The following is a 24407-nucleotide window of genomic DNA, read 5'->3' on the forward strand; positions in this document are numbered from 1 at the left end:
AATTTTGGAGGAAATTGTTACATAGGTAAAGGTAATAGTGGCTATAAGTCTAAGTTCAATGGCAATAGATCTGGTAACTATTGGTTTGGTAATACTTTTACTCGGCAAAATGTGATTCCTGAGTGCCAGATTTATTCCAGAAAGAGACATACAGCTGTCACCTGTTTGTACATAAATGATAGTAGTCAAGTTTCTTAAGAATGCCAAATCTATGGAAAACGATGGCATATTGCCATGGACTGCAGACATAGGAGTAACTATGCGTACCAAGGAGCTCCTCATCCTCTTCCTCTTTTTCTCAATGCTCATTATGCATTTTAGGACTATCCTTCTTAATTCCAATTTCTTATTCCTCAGTCCAATGTTCAGGTGTTTGACAATTTTGGTTATCTAGATACTTCTTTAAGTTCTCAACTAGTTCCTCAAGTTTATCCAGCACATGTGACTTAAGGCCAGTCTTCTCTTAATTTCTCTGGCACTCCAGCACATAACCTGTCATCTTCTATAAATGCTTTGACTGCATAAACATCTTCTGGTGATGGTTCCTGGATAGTTGACGCTAGAGCCTCACATCACATGAGTCCTGATGTCATTGTCTTGAACACATCCTCTCATACATTATATCTTCGAAATGTTTTACATGTTCCCATGTTAACAATCAATTTATTATCTGTAAAGCAGTTATGTAAAGACAATCACAGTTGGTTTATTTGTGATGATTCTGAGTTCTATGTGCAGGACAAAACAACATGAGTGATACTTTACCACAAAAAGATTAGCAATAATGAGTTGTTTAGGATTCCTATACACGTGTTTCCAATGATGCTGAATCAAGGTTTTTCTTCTTCCTCTGCATTCTTGGGAAAAGTAGTTAAATCTTCATTGTGGCATCACAAACTGGGGCATCCCTCAAATGAAATTTTGGAAGTAATGCTTATGAGTTTTGATGTTTCTTTTAATAATCATGTACATGTTCAACCTTGTTCTCATTGTTTTAGTGGCAAACTAAGCGAATTATCTTTTCCGGAAAGACTAGATAGAGTTAAGGTTCATTTTCATAAATTCCATAGTGATGTTTGGGGTCCTTCACCTGTTGTGTCAATTGAAGGTTTCAGGTATTATGTGTCTTTTTTATATGAACCTACAAGATTTGTGTGGATCTTTCCTTTAATGAATAAATCAACAATTTTTTATATGTTTGTGAAGTTTTATGCTTTTGTTGTAACTCAATTCAATACCAAGATTAAAGTTTTACAATCTGATGGTGGTGGTGAATTTCTTAGTACTGTTTTTAAAGACTGTCTTGCTAATCATGGCATATTACATTTTATATCATGTCCGTATACACCCAATAGAATGGTTTAGTGGAAAGGAAACATAAACATGTTATAGTGATTGTTATTACATTGTTGACAGCTGCACAACTTCCACATAAGTTCTGGTATCATGTCGTAGCACATGTAGTTTTCTTGATTAATTGAATGCCTACCAAGAATCTCAGTATGGTTTCACCTTTTCAAAAGCTGTTTCATAAACACCTAAAGATATCTTCTTTGAAGGTTTTTTGTTATGCCATATATCCTTATCTTAGGCCATATAATTCTCATAAGCTTTAGCCTAGATCCATTCAATGTGTGTTTTTGGGTTATTCATTTGGCTACAAAGGAGTTGTGTATTTTAATATACTCACAAGGAAGTTATTGGTTTCCAGACATGTTGTTCATGATGAATATTGTTTCCATTTGCAATTGTCAAGTTTGATGCAATCTTTTGCTACAAAGTTTGTTCATACTTCTAGTACTTCTACAAGACCTATTGTAGTTAATTTGAATATTCCTAGTTTGAGACAAGATGTTACGTAGTTTGCTGTTTAATCTTAGGGTGAATCTCTCAGTCCTCAGCTAAGTTCAAATGATCTACAATCAACTTCCCAAGCTAGTAATGCTTCTAGTTTACACGATTCTCATTTTGTATAGGATCCTACTCATAGTTCTTCACACTTAGTTGCTACTCCTTCCAGTTCCTTTGTCATGTTGCATGTCCATTCTCCCCATCAACTATAAATTGTGTTACCTCAAGCTAGTTATTTAGCTTCCATTAATGCAGATTCCAATTCATTTCCTCATGGTATTCAAATTAGACTCATAACTAGTGCAATAACTAGACAAGATTACTCAGCATTTGCAGCTACATTTTCTGAAGTGCAATCTCTTGTTTCCAATAAGGATCATCAATTTTTTGGTGGATTCACTTTCATTGCAGATATCATAGGTTCTACATAACCTTCAACTTTCAAAATTGCATCTCAATTACCTCAGTGGTAAGTGGCTATACAAGAAAAATATGATGCACTTCAAACTTAAGGTACATGGCTTCTAGTTCCCTCTCCTATGGATAAAAACAATATTTGATGTGAGTGTATAAAATTAAATGAAATCACGAAGGTACTAAATCTAGACATAAAGCTAAATTAGTGGCACAAGGTTTTAATTAGCCAAGAGAAAAGTTTAGATTATACAAAAATTTTAAGTCCAATGGTTCGACATACTACTGTAAAGTTGACCTTGTTGCGAGTTATATATTAGTTAAAGCGTAAATAGTAGTATGTTGTCCTACATTGATGAAGTACATATGTAATAGTCCCTACTACATTGCATGAACAGTGATCTGCTACAGTGTTCTGGTAAATTGTTTTCATTCTGCTACGTATTTTTTGTCGTGATTTAGTTCAATGGCTCAATATAATCATAGTGTTGTTATGCATCTTTGTGGAACAAATAAATGGATAATTAATATTGGGGCTACTGATCATGTGACTAGTGACCCTAGAGTGTTTAATGAGTTATGTGACTATGTTCGTGATCCGTATATTACTAGTACAAATAGAGTACCTTCCCCTGTGAAGGATGAATACACTATCTCTCTTACTCCGACATTATCATTGGTCCATGCTTTACTTGTTCCTGATGTTAAGTGCAATCTTTTGTCGGTGGGAAAACTTCTTGATACCTTATATTGTTCTGCTCACTTCTACCCTACATATTGTTACTTTCAAGACATTCAAACTCAGAAGATAATTGGTCGTGGTAAAAGAATAAGGGGTTTGTACATCTTAACTATGGAGGATACTATTGTTTCCGGTTCAAATAATCATCAAGCTTTAAGTGCCAAAGTGGATGGTAGACATTAAATTTGGTTGTGGCATCGACGATTGGGACATCCATCATTTAGTTAGATGAAACATCTATTTCCTTCTTTGTTTCGCACTTGTAGTGATTCAGAGTTTAAGTGTGAAACATGTGTCATGGCTAAGAGTCATCGTGCTTCCTTTCCCATAAGTGATTCTAAAGCTACTTTGCCATTTGATTTAATACATTCTGATGTGTGGGGTATGGCGAAATTTACTTCTAATGGATTCGGTTAGTTTGTTACTTTTATTGATGATTGTACTCGATTAACTTGGATGTTCTTGATGAAGAATAAGAGTGATGTTCCTTTACTTCTTCAAGAATTTTGTGCAATGGTATCTACTCAGTTTTTGACCAAAGTTAAGGTCTTCAGGTCTGATAACTAAGGAGAATATGTGAATCACACTTGGGCATGTTTTTTTTGTGATCAGGGTATTATTCATCAGATGACTACTCCATTTACACCTCAACAAAATGGTGTGTCCGAATGGAAGAATCGTCAAATAATGGAGGTTGCTCGCTCCTTGATGTTGGATAAATGTGTTCTTAATCATTTGTGGGGCCATGCTATTTTGGCTGATGTGTATTTGATAAATTGTGTTCCAAGTAGGGTTCTTGATTTTCAAACACCTCTTGATGTGCTATAAAAACATGTTTCTCTTGTTTCTGTATCAAAACTTCCTCCGAAGGTGTTTGGGTGTATTACGTATGTGCATGTCCACTCTCATCAGCGGAGTAAACTTGATGCATGTGCTCTCCGATGTGTATTTGTTGGGTATGCTAACAATCAGAAATACTATAAGTGTTATCATCTTCCGACTCAGAAAACTTATATTACCATAGATGTCAACTTTCACGAGGAAGTTGCGTATTTTGTGAAGCCTCCGACTCTCCATTTCAGCGGGAGAGGGGGTGAAGTGCAGATTCGAAGGGATGGTATGGATAATGTGTTACAGGCAGAGTTAGAAACAAAACCTATTATGTTATGTGATACTGATCTGTCAGCTATAGATAGTGATTAGTCACCTGTCATTCCCGAAACTATTTCTACTAACGACAGATCAGATGTGCCCAATGAGTTGCTTGTTAGTATGCCTGATGAATTACCTTCTGATGACCGGTTGCCTGTTGCTGGTATGTCTAACGAATTGTTTGATGATAGTTTATCTAGTGATGATTCTTCTAACAGTTTGGTGCAAGATGGTGGCATACATGAGGTAAATTCTAACTATTCTTCTACTTATCAGTTGCCTCCACAAGCTAATCGTGGAAAACCTAAAGTACAATATGAGCCTGATATGAATGCCAAAGCCAAATATCTTATCAACAATTATATGTTTACTCATCTTTTGTCCAAACCATATGCATCTTGCATATGTCAGTTATCTAGTGTATCAATTCTAACAAAATTGCATGATGCTTTGTCTGATCCTAAATGGGTTAATGCCATGAGAGTTGAGATGGAAGCTTTGGAAAAGAATTCTACTTGGGATTTGGTTCCTTTACCAAACGAGTAAAAAGCTGATTGATGTAGATGAGTGTTCACTATTAAGCACAAAGCAGATGGTTCTATTGACCGGTATAAAGCCAGATTAGTTGCTAACGGTTATACTCAAACCTGTGAGGTGGACTATCAAGAGACTTTTGCTCTTGTTGCCAAATTTAATATTGTGTGTGTTCTTCTGTCCTTAGCAGCAAATCAGAATTGGCCTATGTTGCAGTTTGATGTTAAGAATGTTTTCCTTCATGGTGATCTCAATGAGGAAGTTTATATGGATCTCCCACCTGGTATCGGAACATCTCCTGGAAAAGGTGTTATATGCAGCTTGCGAAAGGCTTTGTATGGTTTGAAACAATCTCCTAGAGCGTGGTTTATGAGGTTTACAAGTTCAATGAAGAAGTTTGGGTATATCCAGAGTCATTCAGATCATACTTTGTTTCTAAAGCAACAAAATGGTAAGCTAACTGCATTAATTATTTATGTTGATGACATGATAGTGACTAGTGATGATCAAAATGAGATACAACGCCTTCAAAAGTACCTAGCTACTGAATTTGAGATGAAAGAATTAGGTGAATTGAAGTATTTTCTTGGAATCGAGGTTGCACGATCCAAGCATGGTATTTTTCTGTCTCAACGGAAGTATGTTCTTGATTTGTTAGCTGAAACAGGTATGTTAGATTGCAAACCTGTTGATACTCCGATTGAGCAGAATCATCGTCTGGGCTTATTTCTGGATCAAGTTCCTACTCATAAGGAACGATATCAAAGGCTTGTAGGGAGATTAATTTATTTGTCTCGCACTCATCCTAACATTGCTTATGCAATTAGTGTGGTAAGTCAGTTTATGCACTCACGTAGTGAAACTCATATGGATGCAGTAACCCGTATTTTGTGGTACTTGAAGATGGCTCCTAGCAGAGGCTTGGTTTTCTCCAATAATGGTCATTTGAATGTTGAATGGTATACAGATGCAGATTGAGCAGGTTTTATTACTGATCGGCGATCTACATCTGGATACTTTACGTTTGTGGGTGGTAATTTAGTTACTTGGAGAAGCAAGAAACAAAAAGTGGTGCCTAGGTCAAGTGCAGAAACTAAGTTTCGTGGTATGTCTCATGGTGTATGTGAGTTGTTGTGGTTGGAAAAATTGTTGAGAGATATTGGGTTTAAACCCAAGGGTGTTATGAAACTTCATTGTGATAACAAGGCTGCTATTGAGATTGCTCATAATCCAATGCAACATGATCGAACAAAACATGTGGAGATTGATGGATATTTCATCAAGGAAAAATTGGATGTTGGAATTATTATGTTTCCGTTTGTGGGATCTAAAGATCAACTCGCTGATGTACTTACTAAGGCTATGTCTAATATTGTGTTTTCCAACTTGCTTGACAAGTTAGGCATGCGTGACATCTTTGCACCAACTTGAGGGGAGTGTTGTGAGTTATATATTAGTTAAAGTGTAAATAGTAGTATGTTGTCCCATATTGATGAAGTACATATGTAATACCAATTGTAACTCCTATATATACTCCACTTTGGAGATTAATGAATATATAAGAAATTCTCAAATATTGTCATATATATTTTTGGTATTTACCATTTAGTTTAATAGATCTTAGCCTTGGCTACAATTCATAAGTGATCCCTTAGACAACTTGATGTAAAAAATGCCTTTTTACATGGCAAGTTACATGAGGAAGTTTATATGAAGCAACCTCCCAAGTTTTGTCAATCCTAATTGTCCCACACATGTGTGTAAGCTAGTTAAGTCTTTGTATGGACTTAAACAGGCTCTACGAGCCTGGAATGCCAAGTTCGCTAGCTATCTGGCAATTGTGGGTTTTAAAGCATATCTCTCCAATTCAAGTATATTTGTGAAACAAGTTGGAATTGATCTAATCATCTTGTTATTATATGTCGATGATATCATACTTACAGGGTCCAATAATGTTCTCATTCAATCTGTTATTGATAATCTGGGTATTATGTTTGATCTAAAAGATATGGGGCCACTTACCTATTTTTTGGGATTGCAAATTAAGTACAAATCCAATGGTGATATCTTTGTGAATCAGGAGAAATATGTCAATGTGTAAGCCACATAGTTATGTTCTTGTTGATGAAGGTGACTTGCTACCAGAACCTACACTTTATAGGAGTCTTGTAGGAGCTCTACAATATCTAACTTTCACAAGGCCCAACATTACTTTTGCAGTAAACACTGTGTGTCAGTTTATGAATGCTTCTACTGATGTCTATCTTGGTTTAGTTAAGAGACTTATTCGGTTTTTACAAGGAACTATGAAGTGTGGGTTAACTTTTACTTCTGGCAATGGTATTGATATCAGAGATTCTAGTGATTCGGATTGGGTAGCAGATGTCAATACAAGACGGTCCATTACATGATATTTTATCTATCGGGTGATAATCTTGTTTCATGGCAATCCAAGAAACAAAGTTCAGTTTATCGCAACTCCACTGAAGCTGAATATAAGACCCTTGGACATGCTGCTGCTGATATAGCATGGTTCAGATTAGTCTTGAGTGATCTTTGTGTTGTCATACCTAATCCTCCGTTGTTACTTTGTAATAATTAGTCGGCTATTGCCTTAAGCATGAATCACATTCATCATTCTCGAATTAAGCACTTAGAAACTGATTTCCACTTTGTCCAAGAACAGGTGTAGAAAGGGGATATGGAAGTACAATATGTGCCTACACAAGATCAAATTGCTGATATACTTACAAAAGGCTTGCACGATCCTGATTTTGTCAAACATTATAACAATCTTAATTTGGGAAATCCCAGCTAAGATTGAGGGGGAGTATTGGATATACATGTTACACATAAGCAAGTGCCATGTTAACAATTGCTTATGTCATAAGGTAATCTTGAAATGTTGTATATAAAGACTTTCCCTCTCTTACTTTAGTGAGTTTGTTAGCATTTTGTAACAAACAGAATATTGAGAAATACAATTATGCTCTCTTTCTTCCTCTGTAAGATTCATTCATTTTCTTCTTCAATGTCTAATTTTTGCAATTCATACAAGCATGTCAATATTGTTAAGAGTTTCTACGAGCATCGGTGTGATCATTTCATTTTTCTTTATTTGGATACAGAATTAATATATTGTTCATAATTGGTTGTCAGAATATTCTTTTACTCATGATTTATTTGGGGGCTTGAACTATAAATCGTACACGCTTAGAATTTGTGAATGCTTCAATGTTATTCTTTTTACTAGAAGAAGTATATATATATGTATAGTTGATAAACCTTGACAATTAATTTAGGAAACGCATTAAGGAAAGAAATCTCAGTCAATACAATATTCACACTCTTATACATATATTCTAACAGTCTCCCTTAAGTGGTGCATGGATATCAGACATGCCCAACTTGCCCACAAGTCTTACAAATATCTTATTCGATAGTGCCTTCGCTAAAACATCTACAAATTGATCTTTAGACTTAACTATAAGTATTTCAATAATCTTTTAGTCCAGCTTCTCATTGATGAAAAAAAATGATCTACTTCTACATGTTTCCTTCGATCATGTGAATTGGATTAGCTGGGATCTCACATGTGGTTTTACTGTCACAATACAACTTCATGGCTTCTTTCTGACATATCCAAATTCCTCAAGATATTTCGTAGCCAAAGTATTCCAGTAGTTCCAAAAGTAACTCCCCCGTACTTTGCTTTGGCATTTAAGCAAGCAACAACATTTTATTTCTTATTTCTCCAAATTACCAGATTACCTCCACAAAATAAAATGAGAGAAATATTCTTGGAACCTATATGCATATTTCTGGTAGACTTGTGTAAATCAAAGAACAAGCCCATGCCAATTGCTTGTTGCCTTTATTTAATTAATTAGTTGGTTCAAGATTGAACATTCATATATGATAAGCTTGTAGTTGTACCTCTAGCCCTAGGGCTAGGTTAGAAATATATTGGAGCGCTTTTGGACAAAAACTTGCACGATCATACACATTGAACACGTTCAAAATCTGCATGCTTGAAAAGATTGAGCTGTAATACAAAATATTACCTGGGCTTTGTGCGGGCTTCTCATCTTTTGATCGATAGTACTGTATCAACAAAGAAAGAAAGCAGTTGACCAGAAAAGCAAGAAAGAAAGAAAGAAAAGAAGGATGCATGAGGGGAGTGTTTGTTTTGCTACAATAGAGAAATGCTAAGGATTTTTTTTAATAGTGGAACTTTCCATGACTTCTCTACTATTTTACAATTTAAAGTTAATTTTTAAGGAAAATTAATGAAAAGGGCCTGAAAACTTTGAATTTTAACGATAAGAACAAAATAAAGGGTAAAGCGAATAGTATCATGATTGATTTTTTAGTGTAAAAATGTGATTTTTCGTTAAAGTGAACAGTCCTGAGAGTTTTTCGTTAAAATTCTTTAATTTTTATGTCAAAAATATAAAATATTAGCAAGACCATAAAAAGTACACTTTTTAAAGAATCCCCTAAATATTTCTCCAACAATTAATAATGTTTTCTCTTTATTTCTTTTTATTTTACATTTTTTGGGTTCTGAATTTTATCTTTCTGGTTACTTTTGACGGGTTTGGATCCTTTTCGAGGTAATTGGTCGGATCTTCCTGATCAATGTTCGTGGATCGTTAAATTTTTATTCAACGATTACAAACAGAGTGATCCTCTAAAAATTATAATAATTATAGCTATTGAATAAAAATTCAACGATCCATAAATACTGATTAGGAGGATTCCGACTAGTTACCTCAGAGAGGATCTAAATCCACTTTTACAAGTCAAGAAATTCGGGCTGTTTCCCGCCTTTTATTTATTTAATAATTTTTGTGAGCAGCTTTTTGAGTTTTTTCTTTCCATTTTTATGTCCTCTGTCTGCGCCTGACGCATGTGCTGCGTTGTTCGAATACCCTTGGAGTTTATGATTATTCACTCACTTACTGGTTTCATTTCATATATCAAATCAAACTTGCACTAGGATCCGCGTCAAGATAACCAGCATGCGTTTCCTTGATTAATTACGTTTCTATCGTTATTCTGAGTTCTGAAAAGAAAATTATGATAAAATAAACAGTCTACAGTAATAGAAGTGAATTATGTTACGATCGATCACTCACGTTATACAGCGAGATTTTGCAGATTAGTGTATGACGCACTATCAATGGTCAGAATTCTAGCAAAATCCAATAGGCAATCGGTTGTATAATGGATGTGTACCATTTTTATGGAGTTGTTTTGCTGTTTCAAACGTGCCTTTCAAGATTGTTTTGTTTCTGGCCCTATATACGTAAAAGAATGTATTTGTTCAGCTTTTTTGTTTTTTTTTCGTTAAACACACAATCAAGTATAAACTCCATCTATTATTTGTTCATGATGAAGATACCCTTGAGTTTGTATGTTTGAGAACACTGATATCATCTGCCTCATCTCAATGGCTTTTGTATTTACAATTTCAGTTTCGCAACCTCAAATTGTTTTTGAGAGTCTGAGATCATCTTCAATATTTATATTCTTAGACCTAGCTATATTTTTATATTTGAGTTCAAAAAGGATGGTATTGAGCTTATTGGTTTGTGCAATGAAGACGGTTTAAGTTAATATATAAATCTTAATTTTCTTGGTCGAACAATATTTTTTCTTGCGATATTTTGCCTCATAAGTAGAATCAAATCTAAGATTTCAATCTTAAATATCCAATATCTTAAGCCAACGTATAGGTGCTAATATGTAAAATAGAGTCTTGTAGCAAGAGGTTGTAACATAAGTAGAGCATCAAAAGCAGTTACTTGTATATAGAAGAAGTTGGTGAGAGATTCTTCATCATTATCGTCTCTTAATAAGGTGAAATTAAACACGTTTTAAATATTCAAATTAATAGGAAACACTCACCTCCAACGGGTGGGTATGACAGCCTTGAACAGTGATTCCCTAGCTAGCTAGGCTAGCTTTTGCGTTTTGATTTCCTTCCTCATGTAGGAGAAATTTTTCAGTATGTCAAGAACTCGGTTCTGTACATTGGCTAAGTCATAATACAATTTGTTGAATTTTTTTTTCAAGTTTCCAACCAATTGTATTATTACACTTAGTATAATGGCATGTGTTCCCGATACTGAAAAATCTCCACTCACGTAGCTATATATAGACTTTAGAACATGCATAATGTGAGTTAATAGCCTAGATATATATATATAGTAAAAAAACCTCAGCAATTGGGAATTTATTAATGTTATGGCCACTCATGGCATGCATGTGACAGGTTAATGTAATCACATGATTCACGTGATATATCAATATCTGTACTTGAGAGCCATACCACTAATCCACTTTGTCTTTTGGTAAAATATCAAACGAATGATGATTATGTGGAAGAGTTTAAGCATTGAGCGGAGGGAACCCTGAGGCATTGACCATGACGTAATTAACTTATCTAATCAATATATTAATCACATTGCCATGCAGTGATCAACATGCATGATCCTACACATGAGCTCTCCTTAATCCTTATCAAGATCCCCTAATTATTAAAGCCAGTTTCAAAGTTGTGTGCGTGTGCTTTTCTGCACGGTGTGCTTTCTCGGCCACTGGTTCTCACATGCATGACGTTGATCATTATAACCTCAAAGAAGGGCGCTTTCCCCTCCCCCCTCCCCCCCCCCCCCTTCCAAGGACTGGAACTTGGATACTACTAATCAATATCTGGATAAATGGAGAGATTTTTCAATGTGATTAGAACACAAGGTGGTACATCTTATGTTACTATACCAATGATGGAATATGTATACTAAAAAGTTAATAATTTAAAAAATACAATTTCCCACCACTTATATTAAAGCACGTGGTGTACCGTCACAGTGAAAAATTTCTCAGATAAATGATCACTTGCTAGCTTAAAGCTTATGATGGTGTTATTGGTGCGTATATGCTGTGGCAGCAACTTTTGGTGCTCCACACCTTGTTTATGAATGCTGCCTTCTTATATATTAATCAACTTTTGATCGATTAATATAAAATTAAGCTAATGCTTTATTAAAAAAAACTTAAAGGAAATAAGAGTGTTATTCACACATCCATTTTTACCTCTTACACATATTTTTGTTAATTTTTTGTCATTGATTTTTTTAATTCATTCGATTCAAAATCCAAAAATTAAGAGGAGTGTGGAAGAAGTAAATATATGTGTGTGGATAACACCACCTAAAGGAAAATGCTAGAGAGACCATATTTTTAAATCATATTTTTTAAACCACATGGTGTGGCAATAAAGTAAGACTTCATTATTTAAATAAATGGCCTCTCTAGCATTATCCTTTAAGAATTTAAAAAGAGAAGGTAGCTAGGCTCATGGTCCCCGATGGATTTGGATCCTCTCCTGAGCCCAAGGAGAGGATCCTCCTGACCAAGAACAGTCGGCCGTTGGATTTTCATCCAATGGCTATAATTATTATAACATTAAAGGGACCCTCCTGTTTGTAGTCGTTGGATAAAAATCCAACGGCTCACAGTCCTTGGTCAGGGGGATCCTCTCTTTGGCCTCAAGAGAGGATCCAAATCCGTCCCCGATTGCGCTTGGTTGAGGACAGTCAAGTCATCCCTCAACGGCAGCTCGAAGATCTTGACCGAAATTGTTATTGGTGCTCCACTTATTTGTTACTCCATTTTTTATATTTAGGAAGAAAAACGAACTTTTGAGATAATTGCACAATGAGATTTTAAAGTGCTAATAACAGTTCTTTTTAAAAAAGAAACTATCAACAACCACATCCTATGGTTTATAAAAGGGAGTTTTAACGAAAAGTCTGCGGTACTAATTCATTAAAACGAAAAACCACATTTTTACACTAAAAAGTCAATCCTGGTACTATTCACTTTACCCTTTATTTTGTCCTTATCTTTAAAACTCAAAGTTTTCAAGCCATTTTCATTAATTTTCTTTTTATAAAATATAGTTTAAAAGATGATCTCTCTGACATTAAACTTAAAACATGTATAAATGTAATGGACCAAAGCCGAAACATCGTGCATGGTGATAGTTTACGAGGGCACGTCGAACTAATCCTTGTCCTTTGGCGTGTATCTTGGCATATTAAAGGGCGGATAATCCTGAGAGCAATTTTGCTCCTTGGATCTGATTTTGGTCCCATATTTATCTTTTCATATGAAATCCAATTTACTCCCTTAGGTGTTGACAAAGTAAAAAAAAAGCTCATATCGATTATCTTACGAAATAGATCACAACTTATTTAACGGTTATATTTTTAATTGCGTAGAAACTTTTTGCATAAAAGTCTAACACCTATTAATTCCACGGTGGTTAAGTGTTGGACCTCTCCCCTCTCTCTCAAACTTGAAAATTGTATCAGAATGAGTTTCAAATCTAGCTACACCCAACTAACCAACGTAGAATTGTTTCACATGTAGCCTACTCCATCATACATCTTACAAAATAATCACAACTTTATATTAAAGAGAAATGCTAATGAGACTTTCTTAAAGTGAGACTCTTTATAGACTATCTGTCACATTCATAGTTTAACATTAATTCTCGTGCTAACATTATAAACATTGTGCCAAAAAAATTTGAGGTGATAGAAATGCCATAGAGAGTTAACTTTTAAAAATGTCTCCTTAGCATTCCTCTATATTAAATGATTGGGAAATTTTATTTGAACCCTGATTTTGTATCTCTACACCCAACTTAAAAATTTATCTATAGAATATCCAATTTTACCCTTAAATAAATAAATTAATTAAAATCAATAATTTTAGAACCTTAAACCCACTCTAAAGGAAACACTTTTTTTTTTTTTTAATCTCTACACCCCTTCGTATTTTCCGGTAATCCAAAGCATTGGCACATTCTTGACGACTTCAACGACCACCATTCCATCTTCTCTTTACCTCTTGAATGAATAGGAACCACCACAACACTCTGCCTGTGCCAACATTGAAACTACCATCGCTCTATTCTCTTCCATCAATTACCCTCCTTGCCGGCGTCTCTCTCTTTACTAATCGATTGGAGCCTGTAATTCTTTTATCTTTCTATCATCATCAGCATTGACGGAGGGAGCATTGTTTCCAATCCATCAACGTCAACCGTTTGTAGTTTGCATAACATAACTGTATTCTATCTGGTTGATATGCAGAAGACAAAAGATCCAACAGTAGACTTTCATATTATGAATCAGGATGAACATGATTATAAAAATAATACGGAGTACATTAAGTTTTAGTGGTAATTCTTCCCAATAGATTCAACTCACTTGGATCATATTGTGCATGAGATTTTTAAGTGTTTTTCTCATTACCATAATTTGTGGAGGCCATTGTCTACGACGACAACGGGGCGTTGGGTTCACCTAAAAAAAAAAGTGAGGGGTGTAGAGATAGAATAGTGTTGTTGCTCTTCGGGTGAGTTTTGAGTTCTAATATTATTTGTTTTCATTTATTGATTTTAAGGGTAAATTTGAGTGTTTGATGGATAAATTTTATAAATTGAGTGTAGAGATACAAAATCAGGGTTCAAATAAAATTTCCCTTAAATGATTCATCTCTTAACATCGGTGCCTTTTATATAAAAACCCCATACTTATAGAGTGCACGAATGATTAAATGGGGACAGTACCCGGTTTGACTCGGAAAGACTTGATTTTCATTTCTTACGTAAACAACCTCAACTTCATCTCAAATCATCGTTCCCGGAATCGAGTGGCGCGTGAGTGGCATGGCTAGGGGCACGAAATGCGAAGCCATCGGAACTTAGAAGCGAGGGGGATCGAATTGAAGTTAATGGGTATTTAGAGTTGGTCCTACTACTTTAAATTTGGAGAATGAACACTTGATAAATTCAAGGAAATATTTAAACAAGTGAAGAAGGTCCTCAAGTTGGAAGGCTCACCGCTTGGCTAAAAAATTGAGGCCATGCACAGACAACGAGACCCTTTGTCCCGTCTTTTTTCCATTTCGATCGTAATTAATTTTCACACACTATATAGTCCAAAGTCCAAACTCCAACCAACATGAATTTGCCGGCCACAAAGTTCATTTCAACTTGGTTCTGTCCGTGCTTCATCGATCCTGCATGCATGTCCTAACAATGTATATATACATACAACTAATTTACTTGATCAAGATCCAAAACTAGCTAGCTAAAACAATCAAATTATCAATGGTTTAAATTCACAGCCGATTAAGTCATTATTTATCTGTACATGCGCATGCATGTATATGTTTAGATGCAAACACTAAATATCCAACGTCCAAGGAGGTATATATTGTTGCGAGTTATATATTAGTTAAAGTGTAAATAGTAGTTTATTGTCCCACATTGGTGAAGTACATATGTAATGCCAATTGTAACTCCTATATATACTCCACTTTGGAGATTAATGAATGTATAAGAAATTCCCAAATATTGTCATATATATTTTTGGTATTTACCATGTTTAGTTTAATATGGTATCAGAGCAGTTCGCTCCTGGTGACCTGTGTGCTTTAATTTTGTGCCCACATTTTTCGTGATTTCCTTCGTTGAAAAAAAAAACAAAGTGAATAGTGTTGCATTACAGTACATTGTTTGCTACAGTGCGTAAATAGTGATATGCTTTGTGAACATATTGCTACAGTGTCATGAATAGTCTCTGCTACAGTGCCATGAACAGTGATTGCTACAGTGTTTTGGTTAATTGTTTTCATTCCGCTGCATATCTTTTGTGCCTTTATTATTCGTGATTTTATTTAATGGCTCAATATAATCATAGTGTTGTTATGCATCTTGGTGGAACAAATAAATGGATAATTGATACTGGGGCCACTGATCATGTAACTAGTGACCCTAGAGTGTTTGATGAGTTATATGATTATGTTCATGATCCGTATATTACTAGTGCAAATAGAGAATCTTCCCTTGTGAAGGGTGAAGACACTATCTCTCTGACTTCAACCTTATCACTGGTTCGTGCTTTACTTGTTCCTGATGTTAAGTGCAATCTTTTGTCGGTAGGAAAACTTCTTGATACCTTATATTGTTCTGCTCACTTCTACCCTACGTATTGTTATTTTCAAGACATTCAAACTCAGAAGATAATTGGTCGTGGTAAAAGAATAGGGGTTTTGTACATCTTGACTATGGAGGATACTGTTGTTTCCGGTTCAAATAATCATCAAGTTTTAAGTGCTAAAATGGATGATAGACATCAAATTTGGTTGTGGCGTCGACGATTGGGACATCCATCATTCAGTTATATGAAGTATCTATTTCCTTCTTTGTTTCGCACTTGTAGTGATTCAGAGTTCAAATGTGAAACATGTGTCATGGCTAAGAGTCATCAGGCTTCCTTTCCCGTAAGTGATTCTAAAGCTACTTTGTCATTTGATTTGATACATTCTGATGTGTGGGGTCTGGCGAAAGTTACTTCTAATGGATTCCATTGGTTTGTTACTTTTATTGATGATTGTACTCGCTTAACTTGGGTGTTCTTGATGAAGAATAAGAGTGATGTTCCGTTACTTCTTCAAGAATTTTGTACAATGGTGTCTTCTCAGTTTCAGACCAAGGTTAAGGTCTTCAGATCTGATAACGGATGAGAATATGTGAATCACACTTTGGCATGTTTTTTTCGTGATCATGGTATTATTCACCAGACGACTACTCCGTTTACACCTCAACAAAATGGTGTGTCCGAACGGAAGAATCGTCAAATAATGGAGGTTGCTCGCTCCTTGATGTTGGATAAATGTGTTCCTAATCATTTGTGGGGTCATGCTGTTTTGGCTGCTGTGTATTTGATAAATCATGTTCTAAGTAGAGTTCTTGATTTTCAGACTGCTTGATGTGCTACAAAAACACATTTATCTTGTTTCTGTATCAAAGCTTTATCTGAAAGTGTTTGGGTGTATTGCGAATGTGCATGTCTACTTCCATCAGAGGAGTAAACTTGATGCATGTGCTCTTCGATGTGTCTTTATTGGGTATGCTAACAATAAAAAAGGTTATAAGTGTTATCATCCGACTCTCCACTTTAAAGTTTCGTATTTTGTGAAGCCCTCTTCCGACTCTCCACTTTAAAGGGGGAGTGAGAGTGAAGTGCAGATTCGAAGAGATGGTATGGATGATGTGTTACAGGCAGAGTTGGAAACAGAACCTATTATGTTGCGTGATACTGATCAATTGGCTACAGATAATGATTGGTGACCTGTCATTCCCAGAACTATTTCTACTGACGATGGATCAGATGTGCCCAGCGAGTTGCCTGTTAGTATGTCAGACAAATTACCTTATGATGATTGGTTACCTGTTGCTGATATGTCTAACGAGTTGCATGATGATGGTTCATCCAGTGATGATTTTTCTAATAGTTTGGTACAATATGGTGGCATACATGAGGTAAATTCTGACGATTCTTCTACTTATCAGTTGCCTCCACGAGCTAATCGTGGAAAACCTAAAATACAATATGAGCCTGATATGCATGCCAAAGCTAAATATTCTATCAACAATTATGTGTCTACTCATCGTTTGTCCAAATCGTATGCATCTTACATATGTCAGCTATCTAGTGTATCAATTCCAACAAAATTGCAAGATGCTTTGTCTGACCCTAAGTGGGTTAATGCTATAAAAGTTGAGATGGAAGCTTTGGAAAAGAATTCTACTTGGGATTTGGTTCCTTTACCAAACGGGAAGAAAGCTGTTGGATGTAGATGGGTGTTTATTATTAAGCACAAAGCAGATGGTTCTATTGACCGATATAAAACCATATTAGTTGCTAAGGGTTATACTCAAACCTATGGGGTGGGTTATCAGGAGACTTTTGCTCCTGTTGCCAAACTTAATACTGTGCGTGTTCTTTTATCCTTATCAGCAAACCAGGATTGGCCTTTGTTGCAGTTTGATGTTATGAATGTTTTCCTTCATGGTGATCTTAAAGAGGAAGTTTATATGGATCTCCCACCTGGCATTGGAACATCTCCTGGAAAAGGTGTTGTATGCAAGTTACGAAAGGCTTTGTATGGTTTGAAACAATCTACTAGAGCGTGGTTTGGGAGGTTTAGAAGTTCAATGAAGAAGTTTGGGTATATCCAGAGTCATTCAGATCATACTTTGTTTCTAAAGCGACAAAATGATAAGCTAACTGCATTGATTATTTATGTTGATGACATGATAGTGACTTGTGATGATCAGAAGGAGATACAACGCCTTCAAAAGTACCTAGCTACTGAATTTGAGATGAAAGAATTGGGTGAATTGAAGTATTTTCTTGGAATCGAGGTTGCACGATCCAAGCATGGTATTTTTCTGCCTGAACGGAAATATGTTCTTGATTTGTTAGCTGAAACATGTATGTTAGATTGCAAACCTGTTGATACTCCGATTGAGCAGAATCATTGTCTGGGCTTATTTCCAGATCAAGTTCCTACTCATAAGGAATAGTAGCAAAGACTTGTGGGGAGATTAATTTATTTGTCTCACACTTGCCCTGACATTGCTTATGCAGTTAGTGTGGTAAGTCAGTTTATGCACTCACCTAGTGAAGCTCATATGGTTGCAGTAACCCGTATTTTGACGTACTTGAAGATGGCTCATGGCAGAGGCTTGGTTTTCTCCAAAAATGATCATTTGAATGTTGAAGGGTATACAGATGCAGATTGGGCAGGTTCTATCATAGATCAGCAATCTACATCTGGATACTTTACGTTTGTGGGTGGTAATTTAGTTACTTGGAGAAGCAAGAAACAAAAAGTGGTGGCTAGGTCAAGTGCAGAAACTGAGTTTCGTGGTATGTCTCATGGTGTATGTGAGTTGTTATGGTTGAAAAAATTGTTGAGAGATCTTGGGTTTAAACCTAAGGGTGCTATGAAACTTCATTGTGATAACAAAGCTGCTATTGAGATTGCTCATAATTCAATGCAACATGATCGAACAAAACATGTGGAGATTGATCGACATTTCATTAAGGAAACTTTGGATGTAAAATTATTATGTTTCCGTTTGTGAGATCTGAAGATCAACTTACTGATGTTCTTACTAAGGCTATGTCTAATAGTGGGTTTTTCAACTCGCTTGACAAGTTGGGCATACGTGGCATCTTTGCACCAACTTGAGGGGGAGTGTTGCGAGTTATATATTAGTTAAAATGTAAATAGTAGTTTATTGTCCCACATTGGTGAAATACATATGTAATGCCAGTTGTAACTCTCATATATACTCCACTTTGGAGATTAATGAATATATAAGAAATTCCCAAATATTGTCATATATATTTTTGGTATTTACCATGTTTAGTTTAATATATATAAATCCGTCTGTTGGACATGAATTAAAAGCAGTAGCAGTACACATGCTGGTAAATGATGACAAATATTTCTTGAGCAGTGCTAGGGAATCAATGCATGTAATGCAACTAATAAGTGAGTGTACTAACTTTCACCATTTTCGTTTCTGTAGTTAGTGTTTGGTTTGGTCATTTTCGGTCTCACCTTCATATACGTTTCTTTACCTTGTTCTTTTCATACATCACAATCTCTCTCTCTCTCTCTCTCACTCATATATGTACTAACCTCTTGCTAACAATTAACTCCTTTTTATTTACTTTTTATGTTTAAAAAAAGTAAAAAAGCAAAAAAGCAAAAAAGCAAAAAGCAAAACAATAAATAATATACTTGAAAAAATAATAAACTTTCTAACCACACACAGTCTCACTACTTTGATATTTTTTTTTTTGTGAATTTATTTTTTCTTTTGAAATTCTAATGTTAGAAGGCCAATTTTGAGATTATAAAAGTTTCATTTTTTTGCCTTCTCCCTTTATATATAGAATACCAGCAATTGCACACACACACACACACACACACTCTCTCTCTCTCTCTCTCTCTCTCTCACATATATGTACTAACCTCTTGCTAACAATTAACTCCTTTTTATTTACTTTTTATGTTTAAAAAAGTAAAAAAGTAAAAAAGCAAAAAGCAAAAAGCAAAACAATAAATAATATACTTGAAAAAATAATAAACTTTCTAACCACACACAGTCTCACTACTTTGATATTTTTTTTATTTTTGTGAATTATTTTTTCTTTTGAAATTCTAATGTTAGAAGGGTAATTTGAGATTATAAAAGTTTCATTTTTTTGCCTTCTCCCTTTATATATAGCATACCAGCAATTGCACACATGCTATTATATGCTTATTAAAATTTTTAAAATAAAAATTACAAAGAGAGAAACATATAAAATGGTCACTAAAGCTTTTTGTGACGACCTTGAAACGATTTTTTGTAGCTGAAAAAGGTTGTTCATATATTTAGTGACTGTTTTTGGATATCTATTTCACCACTAAAATTGTATTTTATTTGGGAAAGAAATGTGGAAAAAAAGGGCGCAAATGATATGGCTACCTGTTTGTGAGGGTTTGAAAAAAAATAATATTTTGTGTTCAGTTTACTATATTGTCCATAACTTTTATTTTGATTATTTTTCTTTAATTTTACTCTTTCAGTTGGTAAAAATAGTATTGTTAATAGGTAGTGACTCGTTATTTACTACATATAATAACTTGTCTGTAAGTGCTAAACGGCTTCTCGATATTATAATATTTTATATGTTACAACATATCATACTAGCATATGTCTACATACTTTGTGTGTGTGAATATTTTTTTTTGTTTGTTTTTAAAACGGGGAGGATAGATAGGGAGAGAGAGAGAGAGAACGTGGGAGTGGAGTGGGGAGAGAGGTTTTTGTCTTTTTTTTTTTAATATTAGATAATAGTAAAATTACATGTAGGAAAGACTTAAATAAAAAACAACAAAATTTGGTTTTGTGAAATTAAATTATTACCCATAATTCTTTTTTTTTTTTTTTTTTTTGTGATTGAAGACTAAATAGTCTTTTCACCCTCTTTTAGTTGACAACAAATTTTTTATTTATAGGTAGTTTAGATATATTCCACTTACAGGTCCGCTGTATGCATGCTTAATGTTTGCTTTCCGTACCTCGCTTTGGCTATCTACTATCTAGGGTTTGTAATTTGGAGGAACCAGATCCTAATATCAAGTTATCCACTATATATAGATTTAAAATCTCCTTTATAGGTAATTAATCACAATTAGCATGATATCAAAAGCTGAGATTTAATTCTTCCCAACACTTTCAATTGATTATTTCTATGTAGCATATTTATGTTGTAAATTATCAGGTATTTTTTGGAGATATGAACCATATAGTAATCACATTCTTTCTTTCTTTTTCATTTGTATTTTGTTTCTCATTTTTCCTAACAAATAACAGAAGGAATTATTTGAAATATAATACAGTGTCTTCACAGATAATGGTAAAAACATATCATAATAGTTATATGTGCATTAACGTCTATAATTTTTATTTTTTTGATATATATATTTTTAATTATGCAGAGAAAGGTATAATAGTGTTGTTTTTATGAGTTTTTGGCAGACAAATAGTATTCTATTAATAAGTAGTATAGACAAGTGATTGCATGGGTAGAGAAATAGAACTTAGGACCTAGAGTGCGAGGATAAATATTCAAAACCACTTGAGCTTTAAACATCTTCACTCTCAGTTTAATTGGATTTCAATACTTACGAGGTCTCTTGTTATTTGCTACGTGATTTTTGTGTTTACAATTTCAATTCAAGAGCCTATTTTATGTGCAATTTATTTCGAGTACTAATTATCACTCCCGTCTTTTTTCTCTGCACTTCTTTTATTTTTGTCTCTTAACTCTCTTTCCATTTATTCAGTTCAAAGGCTAAAAAAAACACAAAAACAAAAGCGCGTGAGAAGAAAAATAGAGTGGAGAAAATAAGAAATCTAACCCAAGGTTGCTCGTGAAGCCCAAGTCAACGTAGGCTGCTCATGAAGCCTAAAAGACCTAAAACGAAAGGCACAAGCCCAATCTCCGCCATCCGTCACCCTCAACCAGGAGCGTTACAGCATTTGCAAGAATCAGAGAAACCCTTTCGGTCCTTTAGTATTTAAACGCTTCTCTGTCAGAGATAAATGTTGGAGAATGGAGATGATCACTTGTGGGTTTGCCCGGAAAGTCCTAAAATTTCTCCCCGTCCATTTCCAGAGCACGATGTGAAAGGTAAAGCTCCAATCTTTTCTTGCTTTTCAAATCAACTGTTGCATCTGTTAGTGTTGCTAAATGTGATTATTTGAGGAAAAAGAAGCGTTTTTAGACAAAAGACCTGAGGACCCAGAAAGGAGTTTGAGTGGAAAAAATGCTGTGTGAAGTTTTTTGCCTATGCATTTTCTGCACAGAGAAATTTTAGCACCAAAACTAGTGGAAAAAGCATAGATTGTGTTCAAGATAAATACAAATTCAGACCCAAACCCAAAAACCCCAGAGTTAAGTGGACTGAACAGCAGAAACAAATCATATCTGCCATTTCTGAGGGGAAATCTGTGTTCATTACCGGTTCCGCGGGGACCGGGAAAACAATGTTGGTTAAGCACATCATAAAACTATTGAAAAGATGTCACACACCTTCAAAGGTTTTTGTCACGGCACCTACTGGTGTTGCGGCTTGTGCTATCAGTGGGCAGACCCTTCACTCTTTCGCTGGTATTGGTTGTGGCAATGATGATAGGGATACTTTGCTGAGTAGGGTTCTCTCGAATAAGGAGGCTTGTAGGAAGTGGTCGAAAGCTGAGGCGTTGGTCATAGATGAGATTAGCATGGTTGACGGGGAGTTGCTTGATAGTCTTGAATACATTGCAAAATACATACGACAAGTTGATGAAATTTGGGGTGGAATGCAGCTTGTTGTGGGTGGGGATTTCTTTCAGTTACCACCCGTAAAAACTGAGTGGAATTCAGAGAGTAAGGAATTTGCATTTGAAGCAGACTGTTGGGAATCTAGCTTTGATTTACAAGTTAATCTTACAAAGGTTTTTCGGCAGTCAGACCCTCGACTGATCAAGATACTTCAGGGTATTAGAACAGGGGAGATTGATCCTGAAGACTTGAAGTTTTTAGAAAATTCTTGCGCAGATTCTGTGCCAGATCCTTCTGCAGTACAATTCTATCCAAGGATTCAAGACGTAAATAGAGTGAATGCAAGTAGATTGGAGAGCTTGGGTAATGAACTTGTTGTTTATACTTCAGTTGATAGTGGTCACGATCCTTGGAAGAGACAGCTTGAACAGGTGATTGCGCCTAAAGAAATTGGCTTATGTAAAGATGCAAGGGTGATGCTGCTAAAAAATTTGAATACTAGGAGTGGCCTGGTAAATGGTGCTACTGGTACTGTTATGGCATTTCGTAAGACCAAAGATGTGGGATTGACGAGCATATGTGATGGTGGGCTGCTACCAATAGTTAAATTTGATTCGGGGATAATAAAGGTGATAAAACCAAAAACATGGGATGTGACAGAGGGAGATTCAGTAGTTGCTCAAAGAGAGCAGCTACCTCTCAGACTGGCTTGGGCTTCAAGCATTCACAAGTGCCAGGGCATGACTCTGGACTGTCTTTACACCAATCTCTCAAAATCTTTCGAATATGGAATGGTTTATGTAACTCTTTCCCGTGTGAAAAGCTTGGAAGGCCTGTATATATCCGGTTTCCATCCTAGCAAGATTAAGGTGCACCCTAAGGTTAAGCAGTTTTATAAAAGGTTTTCTGGCGACCACAAAAAGGAGGTTGAGGATAATGTCACCCAGAAAAAGTATCGTAGCAATGATAGTGGTGGATGGGGAAACAAAGATGAGGAGGTTGACAATGATAATGATATCCAGAAAAAATACTGTACCAATGATATCGGCAGAAAAGGAAACGATGGCAGCGGATACACATTGGAACAACTGTAGGAAGAAAATACCTGGAAAACAACTGAGACAATTTGCAGTGAGAGAGAAAGTTACTACTTAATCTTAGAGAGGTGTTCTAAAGTTAGCATCTGATCAAGGAAAACTCAAATTTTTACAAATATTATCGTCTTCTTCACTTTGTTTTGTTGGTTTGTCAATTTTAACAGAGATCCAACCTCATGCGCCTGTTGCTGTGACAGCTTTCTACAATTTCACTCAATGCGACTATGAGAGTTCTTGTGCTCGTGGGAGTGCCTTCAATGTGATAGTAGATGCTTATGTGTTTGTTCGTATTTTGCGCAGCTGTGGCAAGGAGCTTATATCTCAAATGGTTAAGAGTTTTTACCTTGAACGCCAGGCAAGTTTGTGTTCCTATTCCCCTTCCCCAGTTGCGTTTCTTTAGTGCTATGTCAACCCTTTTGAGTAGACGCATGATGAGGTCTGTCTCCTAAGGGCTTTGCCCAGCTTTTGGCCTGGAGAAACTTTCATGGAACGAGTACACTGCTATTAGTGCGTCTCATGCCAATCAAACAACGCCAATATGGAGAAACATTCACGTGGATTTGTATGGTTGGCCACCACGTGCCAAAGAAGTTGCGCACAATTTAGGTCCTTTCCGAAATTTTCAGTTTGGTTGGCTTGGTTAGCTTGCAGAAGTTACAGCTGCAGGTCTCCTCCCAAATGTCTCTGGATTTCTAGACCAACGGCGTTGGGCATTGAAGTTGTTTAAATCACAGGTTTCAGCGTTCAAGTCAGGGCTCCAAACCATAAGCAAGCACATGGACATGCGTAAATATAACCCGTCTGCCGACGATGTGTCTGAAGACTTCGCAAGTCGAGTCTCATCAGAAGAATAAA

At 35.6% G+C, this 24407-nt stretch overlaps 1 long non-coding RNA gene across 1 annotated transcript; it reads left to right on the plus strand.

Annotated features, from left to right (window-relative positions):
* The first annotated feature begins 21627 nt into the window (after positions 1–21627).
* LOC126612056 (uncharacterized) lies at positions 21628–24171 on the plus strand. Its single transcript, XR_007618953.1, has 2 exons — positions 21628–21822; positions 23853–24171. It is a non-coding gene; the product is annotated as an uncharacterized LOC126612056 (long non-coding RNA).
* Positions 24172–24407: the final 236 nt, after the last annotated feature.

The sequence above is a fragment of the Malus sylvestris genome, chromosome 17 (genome assembly GCF_916048215.2).
Source record: "Malus sylvestris chromosome 17, drMalSylv7.2, whole genome shotgun sequence".
In the NCBI taxonomy this organism is placed as follows: domain Eukaryota; kingdom Viridiplantae; phylum Streptophyta; class Magnoliopsida; order Rosales; family Rosaceae; genus Malus; species Malus sylvestris.